Here is an 11,276-nt window from a genome sequence, read left to right as displayed (position 1 = left end):
TCCTTGCCATAGACATAGCCCAGCAGAGTGTGGAGAGTGACAGGCTCCGCTTGAGTAAACCACTTGAAGAAAGTCAAGAGGAAAAGAAACCTCTAATTAAGAAAAGAGAAGAGCTGAGAAGCACAAAAGAGGCCCTTCATATAGAAAGTAAGCAGCAGGAGAGCATCAAGGAACTGGGCACTAAGGTGAGTCTGTGGCTGTTGATGTGGGGAGCAGCGTGGAGTGAGATGGCTGGGGCGGCACCTCTTAGGTATGTGTGTGTGAGTACCTCACACATACATATACATACACACACACACAGACACACAACAATTGAAAATGAATTAAACTTTCTTAGCTGGAGAGATAGCTCAGCAATCCTCTTTAAAGGATGCTGGTTTGATTCTCATAACCTATGTTGCAGCTCACAGCTGTCTTACCTCTGATTCCAGAAGACTTCCGTGGGCACCATTGTCCATGTGGTACATAGATTAACATGTAGGCTAAAATCCCTTAACCTTAAAATAAAGCAATAATAAAAAAAATAAGCATAAAAAAATCAAAAATTAAGGTTTCATTTAAAAGAGTCGGAACCCTACCCTGATTTCTGTCTTTAGGTTCAAGAACTTAAGACAAGTGAGCTTCAACTTCTTATGTTAAAAGAAGATGCAGGTGAAACCCAGGAGCAGCTCAAGGAGCAGGGAGATGGAGATAAAGAATTTAAACCTTGCTCACAAGACTCCTCAGAACCTCTCAAAGAAGAAAGTGATGACCTATCACGAATAAAGAAATAACTGCTTGAAGACAGCCTAAGGGAAAATGGGGATAAGGTGAGTGTGCTTCCTCTGTAGACAACACTGTGGAAGATGCGGGATCCATAGGTGCACTCTCTCTCACTCTGTATGTGTGTGACTGTCTGTCTTTCTGTCTGTGTATCTGCCTCTTGTACCTGCAATGTCTAGAATAGGGAATTTGATCTCTTTTTAGAGCTAGTGCTCCCGACTGCTGAGCCACATCTTTCCATCCAGCTCCGCAGCATCACTTTGTGCATTTTATAATTCCACACATTTGGGTTAGCAGTATCAGTGCCAAGATTTGACCTCACCAGTGTATTCTCTGATTGGGCCAGAACAGAAACTTGTTGAGAGTAGAGTGATTTGTGGTGACCAAAATCTAGTAGCAAGTCAAACATCCTACTGCAGGGAAATGGGAATCATCCATATGTTGGAATTCTTTTTTATTAATCATTTTATTTGTTTTCATTTCAAATGTTATGCCCCCTTTCTGTCTTCCTTCCATAACTTATTTATTTTACAGTTTATTTTTCTTTTTTTTGTTTTGTTTTGTTTTTTCCATTTTTTTTGCGTATCTTCTTCATTTACATTGCCAATGGTAAAACCTTTCCCAATTTTCCCCCTCCCAAAAGCCCACCTCCCCAACGATTCCCTACCCCTCCTCACACCCTCTGTTTCTATGTATATGCCCCTGTACCCGACACAGTCCCACCTCCCCCACAACATCCCCCCCAATCTGTTTCCCTTTGTTGTGGCCTCTATTCAGCCTTTACCTCACCAAAGACCACTCTGCACACTGATGCCCAAAAAGTCATTACTGTGCCACATTTTGGCTGGAACCATGTAAACCTCTTGATTGATGGTTCAGTCCCTAGGAGTCTTGGGGCGTCTGGGTGTTCAAAGTCATTGTTCTTCCCTTGTGGCTATATACACCTTCAGCTTTTCTGGACCACTCTCCAGATCCTCCATTGGGGATCCCAGGCTCAGTCCAATAGTTGGTTGCTAGTTTCTGCCTCTGAATTTGTAAGGCTCTGGCAGAGTCTCTCTAGAGACAGCCATGGCATGCACCTTTTGGTACACGCTTCTCGTCCTGGTGTAGGGGTTTGCTGACTATTTATAGGATGAATTCCCAGGTAGGGCACTCATTGGGTGGACTTTACTTCAGACTCTGGACCACACATTGCTTCCCTTGTTGTTCCTGTGAGCATTTTGTTCCCTTTCTCAGAGGAACGATAGCACTCTCACTTAAGTCCTTATTCTTTTTGTGAGCTATCTGTGCTGGGTGAATTGTAACTTGCTTATTTTGAGCTTTTGAACTAGGATCCACTTATTAGGAGTGCATACCATGTGCGTTCTTTTGTGACTGGGTTACTTCGCTCAGGATGGCACTTTCTATTTCCATTCATTGCCTAAGAATATCATGAATTCATTGTTGTTAATAGCTGAATAGTACTCCATTGTGTATATATACCAGTTTCTGTTGAGGGACATCTGGGTTCTTTCCAGCTTCAGGCTATTATAAATAAGGTAGCTATGAACATAGTGGAGCATGTGTCTTTATTACATGTAGGAGCACTTTCTGGGTATATGCCCAGGAGTGGTATAACTGGGTCCACTGGTAGTACTGTGTCTAATTTTCTGAGGAATCAGCAAACTGTTTTCCAGAGTGGTTTTTACCAGCTTGCAATACTACAAACAATGGAGAAGTGTTCCTCTTTCCCCAGATCCTCTCCAGCATCTGCTGTCCCCTGAGTTTTTTATCTTAGCCATTCTGAGTGGTGTAAGGTGGAATCTCAATGTTGTTTTGATTTGCATTTCCCTGATAACTAAGGATGCTGAACATTTCTTTAGATGTTTTAGAGCCATTTGCGTTTCCTCAGTTGAGAATTCCTTGTTTAGCTCTGTATCCCATTTTTAATAGGGTTATTTAATTCTCTGGAGACTAACTTCTTGATTTTTTGGTATACATTGGATATTAGCCTTCTATCGGATGTAGGATTAGTAAAGATCTTTTCCCAATTTGTTGGTTGCTGTTTTGTCCTGTTGATCATGTCCTTTGCCTTACAGAAGCTTTACAGTTTTATGAGGTTTATTTGTCAATTCTTATTCTTTGAGCATAAGACATTGGTGTTGTGTTCAGAAACTTTTCCCCTGTGCCCATGTATTCATGGTTTGTCCCCACTTTCTCCTGTATAAGCTTCAGTGTGTCTGATTTGATGTGTAGATCTTTGACACACTTGGACTTGAGCTTTGTACAAGGATATAAGAATGGGTCAATTTGAATTTTTCTGCAGGCAGACCTCCAGTTGATCCTGCACCATTTGTTAAAAATGTCTTTTTCCACTTTTTTTTTTTGTTTTTTGTTTTTTGTTTTGTTTTTTTTAAGCTACTTTTTCAAATGTCAAGCGACTGTACTTGTGTGGGTTTTTATCTGGGTCTTCAATTCTATTCCTTTCATCTTCCTCCCTGTCTGCATACCAACACCAAACAGTTTTTATCACTATTGCTCTGTAGTAGAGCTTGATTGAGGTCAAGGATGGTGATTCCCCCAGAATATCTTTTGTTGCGTAGAATAGTTTTTGCTATCCTGGGTTTTTTATTATTCCAGATGAATTTGAAAATTGCTCTTTTTAGATCTATGAAGAATTGGTTTGGAATTTTGGTGGGGTTTGCATTGAATATGTTGATTGCTTTTGTCAAGATGGCCATTTTTACTATATTGTTCCTGCTAAGCCATGAACATGGGAGATTTTTCCATCTTCTGAGACTTTTCTCGATTTCTTTCTTCAGGGGCTTAAAGTTCTTATCATATAGACCCTTCACTTGCTTTGTCAGGGTCACACCTAGGTATGAAATATTATTTGGTACTATTGTGAAGGGTGTCATTTCCCTAATTTCTTTCTCCTCTTTTTTATCCTTTGAGTAGAGGAAAGCTACTGATTTGATTGAGTTAGTTTTATATCCAGCCAATTTGCTGAAATTGTTTATCAGCTGTAGGAGTTCTCTGATGGTGATAGTTTGATTTCTTCCTTTCCAATTTGTATTCCTTTGACCTTTTTTTGCTGCCTGATTGCTCTGTCTAGGACTTCAAGTACTATATTGAATAGATCTATTTGTTGAGTATAAAATCTTGTAGTAGGATCTGATGATTTTTTTTTTAATTTCCACAGTTTCTGTTTTTATGTCTACCTTTTCATTTCTGATTTTATTAATTTGGATATTCTCTCTGTGCCCCCTGGTTAGTTTGGCTAAGGGTTTATCTATCTTGTTGATTTTTTTCATAGAACCATCTCCTTGTTGTGTTGGTTCTTAGTATAGCTCTTTTTGTTTTTGCTTAGTTGATTTTGGCTCTAAGTTTTATTATTTCCTGTCATCTACTGAACTTGGGGATATTTGCTTCCTTTTGTTCTAGAGCCTTCAAGTGCACTGTCAAGCTGTTAGTGTAAGCTCTCTCCATTCTCGTTTTGGAGGCATACAGAGCTATAAGTTTTTCTCTTAGCACTGCTTTCATTGTGTCCCATAAATTTTGGTATGATGAGTCTTCATTTTCATTGTACTCTAAAAAGTCTTTAATTTCTTTATTTCTTCATTGACCCAGCTATCGTTGAGTAGAGCATTGTTTAAAGTCAATGTATATGTGTGTTTTCCATTGCTTTTGTTTGAGCTTAAGACCAGCATTAGGCCGTGGTGATCTGATAAGATACATGGAATAATTTCAATACTTCTATATCTGTTGAGGTCTGTTTTGTGACCAATTATATGGTCGATTTTGGAGAAGATACCATGAGGTGCTGAGAAGAAGGTATATTCTCTTGCTTTAGGGTGGAATGTTCTATAAACATCTCTTAGATCCAGTTGGTCCATAACTTCAGTTAGTTTCACTGTATCTCTGCTTAGTTTCTGGTTCCATGACTTGTCCATTTTTGACAGTGGGGTGTTGAAGTCTCCCACTATTATTGTGAGGGGTGCAATGTGTGATTTGAGCTTTGGTAAAGTTTCTTTTATGAATGTGGGTGCTCTTGCATTTGGAGAATAGATGTTCAGAATTGAGAGTTCATCTTGGTATACTTCCTTGAACCAGTATGACGTGTCCCTCCTTATCTTTTTTGACAACTTTTGGATGAAAGTCAATTTTATCCAATATAAGAATGGCCATTCCAGCTTGTTCCTTGGGACCATTTGGTTGGAAAATTGTTTTCTATCCTTTGACTCTTAAAATAGTGCCTGTCTTTTGTCACTGAGGTGGGTTTCTTATATGCAGCAAAATGTTGGGTCCTGTTTATGTATCCAGTCCATTAGTCTATGTCTTTTTTATAGGGGAATTGAGACCATTGATGTTAAGAGATATTAAGGAAAATTTATTGTTGCTTGCTGTTATTTTCTTAGTTGAAGTTGACATTCTGGTTGTGTTGCTATGTTCTATTGGGTTTGATGAATGATTACCTTATTGATTTTTCTACAGTGTGGTTCCCTGTCCTGTATTGGTATTTTCTACCCATTATCCTTTGCAGAGCTGAATTTGTGAAAAGGTACTGTGTAAATTTGCTTTTGTCATGAAATGTCTTGTTTTTACCATCTATGGTAAGTGAAAGTTTTGCTGGGTATAGTAGTCTGGGCTGACATTTATGTTCTCTTAGGGTCTGTATGATATCTGCCCAGGCTCTTCTGCTTTCATAATCTCTGGTGAGAAATCTGGTGTAAGTCTGATAGGTCTGCCTTTATATGTTACTTGACCTTTTCCTCTCACTGCTTTCAATACTTTTCTTTGTTTAGTGCATTTGGTGTTTTGATTATTATGTGACAGGAGAAGTTTCTGCTCTGATCCAATCTGTTTGGAGTTCTGCAGGCTTTCTGTATGTTCATGGTCATCTCTTTCTTTAGGTTAGGGAAGTTTTCTTCTACAATTTTATTGAAGATATTTATTGGGCCTTTAAGATGTAAATCCTCAGCTGGGTGATGGTGGTGCAAGCCTGTAATCCCAGCACTCTGGGAGGCAGAGGCAGGCGGATTTCTGAGTTCAAGTCCAGCCCGGTCTATAGAGTGAGCTCCAGGACAGCCAGGGCTATACAGAGAAACCCTGTCTCAGGAAAAACAAAAACAAAAAAAATGTAAATCCTCACTTTCTTCTATTCCTATAATCTTTAGTTTTGGTCTTTGCATTGTGTCCTGAAGTTCTTGGCTGTTTTGTGTTACAAGCTTTTTGCATTTTGCATTTTTTTGACTGTTGAGTCAATTATTTCTATGGAGTTTTCAGCATCAGAGATTCTTTATTCTATCTCTTCTATGCTGTTTTTGATGCTTGCATCTATGACTCCTGAATTCTTTCCAAGGATTTCTATTTTCAGAAATGTCTCACTTTGTGATTTCTTTGTTGATCTATTTCCAGGTTTAGATCCTGGATAGTTTTGTTCAGTTCCTTCACTTGTTTGTTTGTTTTTTCCTGAAATTCTTTAAGGAATTTTTGTGTTACCTCTTTAAGGGCTTCTACCTGTTGATCCATGTTCTCCAGTGATTCTCTTAGGGATATTTGTGATTCCTCTTTATGGGTTTCTGCATGTTGACCCATGTTCTCCTGTAATTCCCCTATGGGATTTTTGTACTGCCTCTTTAAGGGCTTCAACCTGTTGACCTGTATTCTCCCATATTTCTTTAAGAGATTTTTGTGTTTCCTCTTCAAGGGCTTCTACCTTTTGATCCATATTCTCTTGTCTTTCTTTAAGGGATTTTTGTACTTCTACCTATTGACCCATGTTCTCTTGCATTTCTTTAAGGGAGTTATTTATGTCCTTCTTGAAGTAGTCCATCAGCTATATGAGATGTGATTTCAAATCTGATTCTTGCTTTTTTGATGTGATAGAGTATGCAGGATTTGCTGTAGTGGGAGAGCGGGGTTCTGATGGTGCCATTGTTGCCTTGGTTTCTAATGGTAATGATCTTGAGTTTGCCTTTGGCCATCTCGTTATTTCTGGTGTTAGCTGGTCTTGCTGACACTATCTTCTCTCTCCTGCCAGCCTGTGTTTCTGTATTCCTGGGATTCTTTTCCTGTCCAATGCCCTGCAAACAGCTGATTCTCCAGGAAGTATCAGGTGATGGGATCTCCCCTATGGCAGACTTAGCAAGGGTCGAATGCTCTGCTCCTGCCAATTCTCGAATGCCCTGCTCCTGTTGGTTCACTAAAGAGCATGAGGAAGTGGTGTCCTCTCTGTGCCAGATGTGGCACAGGTCTCCCACTTCTGTTGGAAAGGTTCGGTGACAGGGGAGGAAGGAGGAGTAGAAGGGGTGCAAGGCGATAGGTGAACTAACACCCTGCTGCTGTCAGTTTTCTAGAGAGCATCAGGAAGTGGTTTCCTCTCTGTGTTAGGTGTGCACAGGTCTCTCATCCCAACTGCAAGGGTCAGTGACAGTGGAGGAGGGAGAGGTAGAAGGGGCAGAAGGGGATAGGCGGACTAATACCCTGCTCCTGTTGGTTCTCTAGAAAGCACCAGGAAGTTGTGTCTTCTCTGTGCCAGATGTGGTGCAGATCTCCCTATTTTTCTCTTTAAGTTTAAAATCAATCTTATAACTAGTTGATAGTAAACTTATAATTATAATAAATATGTTAGTTATAAGTATATCTTCCCTTCAATCTCACAAATATTATAAATTCATCAAGTACACAAAAGGTGTACATGAATCAAAGTTGTATTACTTTTTTAACAGCAAAAGCTTGCTAATAGCATAAGAATAATAAATCATTATATTTCTGCATAATAGTCTTTTATGCAACTACTAAAATAAGTACAGGTCATTACCTACAGGCATGGTAAGTTGGCTAAAACTTTTTTTATTGTATTCAAACTATATTTATACCAATCATAAGGAAGATGGACATACTATTAAATGAACATAGGTAAAATCTTTTTTGTTTGTTTTGTTTCTAATAGAGCTTATGATCTTGTCATACAAACCAAAATAAGAACAATTTTTAGACATTAGAGTTCATTATAATAAGGTTGTACTTCAATGTTTCTCACATCACCACAGATTTTACCTCCATAGTAGTTAAAGCTAAAAGCTGATATTTCTGCTGTACAAAGGAATGAATTGTAAGCATGCTTATTTGGATACAGATTTCCTGTTATGGTCAAAGCTATTTGACTTGAGTGATTGTTATCATTCTCAGCCCACAGGGAACAGGTTACATTCATTTACGAAATGGTATGTGTTTTAAGACGTCCATGAAATCATTCATCAACTGTTTCCATGAACGATAGTCCTGCTTAGAGGGTGACACAGACATTAGATGAGGGTAATATTCTGGTTCATTGGCTGTGTTGACGTTGACAAGCATTTGTCTCAGAAAAAGAGTAACTTATAAGTTCCTCTTCTTCAAAATTGATACAATAATTGTAAGTACCAAGCAAAAAAAATTTAATCTCACTCTGTTGTTCTCTTACAAGCCACTGCATAAATTAATTTTCTATGTTTCTTTTGGCTATCTAAATAATATTGAAATATGTAAGCTGTTCTGAAAACCATAGTATAGTGTACAAACATCAAGTAAACAATCCTACTAATAGAGGGGCTGAGATAGGAGAAGCATGAATTCAAGACCATTATGTGGTACATAGCAAGACACTGTCCCATACAATCAAGCAGAAAGTATATATGGATTGTACAATATTGGACATATTTCTCCAATTACCACATTATAGAGACCACTGGGTGACAGTCAATACATTTCTATTTATTTTTATTGCAATCGATTAGGATATGTTAGTAATATTAATTTTCATATTAATGGATATTAAGGAAATGTGTTACTTCCTGCTATTTTTGTTGTTAGAGGTGGAATTATGTTTGTGTTGGTTGGTTGAAAGATTACTTTCTTGTATTAGTTTCCCTCCTTGTGTTGGCATTTTCCATCTATTATCATTTGGAGGGTTGGATTTGTGGACAGATATTGTGTAAATTTGGTTTTGTCATGGAATATCTTGCTTTCTCCATATATGGTAATTGAGAGTTTTGCTGGGTATAGTAGCCTGGACTGACATTTGTGTTCTTTTAGGGTCTGTATGAAATCTTCCCAGGATCTTCTAGCTTTCACCATCTCTAGTGAGAAGTCTGGTGTAATTCTAATAGGTCTGCCTTTATATGTTTCTTGATTTTTTCCCTTACTGCTTTTAATAGTCTTTTCTTGTTCAGTGCACTTGGTGTTTTGATTATTATGTGCCAGGAGGAATTTCTTTTCTTGTCCAGCCTATTTGGAATTCTGTAGGCTTCTTGTATGTTCATGAGCATCTCTCTGATTAGGTTCAGAAAGTTTTCTTCTATAATTTTGTTGAAGATGTTTACTGTCCCTTTAGGCTGGGAATCTTCACTTTCTTCTATACCTATTATCCTTAGGTTTGGTCTTCTCATTGTGTCCTGGATTTCCGGGATGTTTTGGCTTAGGAGCTTTTTCCATTTACTTTCATTGTTGCATCAATATTTTCTATGGTATCTTCTGCACCTGAGATGCTCTCTTCTTCCATCCCTTGTATTCTGTTAGTGATGTTTGCATCTATGACTCCTAATTTCTTTCCTAGGTTTCCTAACCCCAGGGTTGTCTCACTTTGTGATTTCTTTATTGTTTCTTGTTCCATTTTTAGATCCTGGATGGTTTTATTCTTTTCCTTCAACTGTTTGTGTTTTCCTTTAATTCTTTAAGAGATTTTTTGTGTTTTCTCTTTAACGACTTCTCCCTGTTTAACTGTGTTATCCTGTATTTCTTCAAGGGCATTATTTATGTCCTTCTTAAAGTCCTCTATCAGCATCATTAGCAGTGACATTTAAATCAGAGTCTTGCTTTTCCAGTGTGCTGGTATATCCAGTACTTACTATGGTGTAAGAATTTGGTTCTGATGATGAAAAATAATCTTGGTTTCTGTTGCTTATATTCTTACGCTTGCCTCCTGCCAAACAGGTCCACATCCCCTTGTCCTACTTATCATCTGTTTTCCCCTGACTTTGGTTGGTGGGCTAGAAAGAAGTGTCAAACATTTGAGAACCCTTATTAAAAGTAGGTTTTAAAAATGACAAGATACTGTACTTTTCCTGCCCAGAATCCCCACTCCCACCCTAGTATCTTACCAGTCCTCATCCATGCAGCTTCATAAGACTGCCTGTCTTTTCTTACTAATTCAGAAAAGCCTGACATATCCTTTCTTCTTTCTTTCACATTTGTCAATTATACTTTCCTGTAACAGTTTGGGTTTACCTTATTTGTTGTCCCCACAATAGGGCTGCTTCTTGCCCATGTGTCTGACCTCCATGTCAGCTTAAGCATCAGATGCATTTTTTATTTTAATAATCTTCTCCATCTTCATGCAGACTCCTCGGAGACTGACAGAATGCCTACCCTGCCGTTTATTGTGACCTCCCCCAGCCCACTGTTCTCAAGAATATCAGTCAGCAACCTGATCCGCCCACCTTCTGAAGAGCAAGAAGAACCAGTTTCCAGCCTTCAGAGGAGGGACTTGACCTGCCTTTGTATCTTGGGAGAGAGGGATTAAAGATGGAGAGCTGAGCCAGAAGCCATGTTTTGTCTCTCAAGCCATGTTTTTGTCTGTCAATAAAAGCTTACTTCATTTATTTTCATATTAAAAGCTAGCTTCTTAAATAATCATATATTTGTATTTTATTTAAGAACCTTAATTCTTATTTCAACCCTACAAAATCTTCATTTAAATTTTTGTAAATATATTTTGGTACATAGTTTAAAATAAAAATATAATTTAAATCATTATAACTAAATGTTATATCTATCACTTATTTGCATTTATTAATATATGCTGATATCATTACGTTTGTATAAAATATTTCAAATCAATTATCCATAGGTTCATCTATTTATTTAATGGTTTTGAGATTTTTGTGGAATGGAAAACAGAACTTATTATTTATTAAGTTTTTTGGGTTAGCTCCTTTTCCTTTTCTACTACCAAATACCTGACTAGAAGCAAATGTAAGAAGGAAGCAATTATATTGGTTTGTGGTTTGAAGATACAGGCTGCAATAATAGAAAACAAAAATCCAGATAACTATCTGAGGAGACCCGGGCATCCATTCAGCCACTTCAAGAAGCAGAGAAAGGGCAGGAAGGAGGGACACACTCTAACAATCAGCCCTGCTCCACACTGATCTTTCTGTGGGCTACGTGTTTTGAACATTCCTTTCAACAAGTTGTACAAACTAGCAGAGATGGATTTCAAAATATAAGACCTACCTTGTGATGCAAGCTTGCACTAGTGCAGAGAGCAGGGTTATTGTTTGTAGGGGATACTTGGAAATGGAATTGCAGGTGTCAAGCAAGCGATGTGGAAAATAGGCACACAGATAATTAAAAAAAAATGTTCCTTATAAACATTTCTCTAAAAGTGCAATATTTTCAAAAAAATATTCTGAGATGTCAAGATATCTGTGTCATAACAAGACTGTGTTGTACATTCTTAGGGTATTTTCCTATCTTGCATTGTGTCACAC

At 38.0% G+C, this 11,276-nt stretch overlaps 1 long non-coding RNA gene across 6 annotated transcripts in view; it reads left to right on the top strand.

Moving 5' to 3' along the window:
- The first annotated feature begins 661 nt into the window (after window positions 1-661).
- Window positions 662-11,276, top strand: part of LOC127674152 (uncharacterized) — a 433,706-nt gene continuing 423,091 nt past the window's right edge. The window contains exons 1-2 of one of the 6 annotated variants that reach the window (XR_007975294.1): window positions 662-809; window positions 10,125-10,320. This is a non-coding gene — a long non-coding RNA (uncharacterized LOC127674152). The other 5 variants (XR_007975303.1, XR_007975299.1, XR_007975296.1 and 2 more) reach the window with 5 other exon arrangements.

Source organism: Apodemus sylvaticus, chromosome 23 (genome assembly GCF_947179515.1).
Source record: "Apodemus sylvaticus chromosome 23, mApoSyl1.1, whole genome shotgun sequence".
In the NCBI taxonomy this organism is placed as follows: domain Eukaryota; kingdom Metazoa; phylum Chordata; class Mammalia; order Rodentia; family Muridae; genus Apodemus; species Apodemus sylvaticus.
This window is presented reverse-complemented; position numbering and strand designations above follow the sequence as displayed.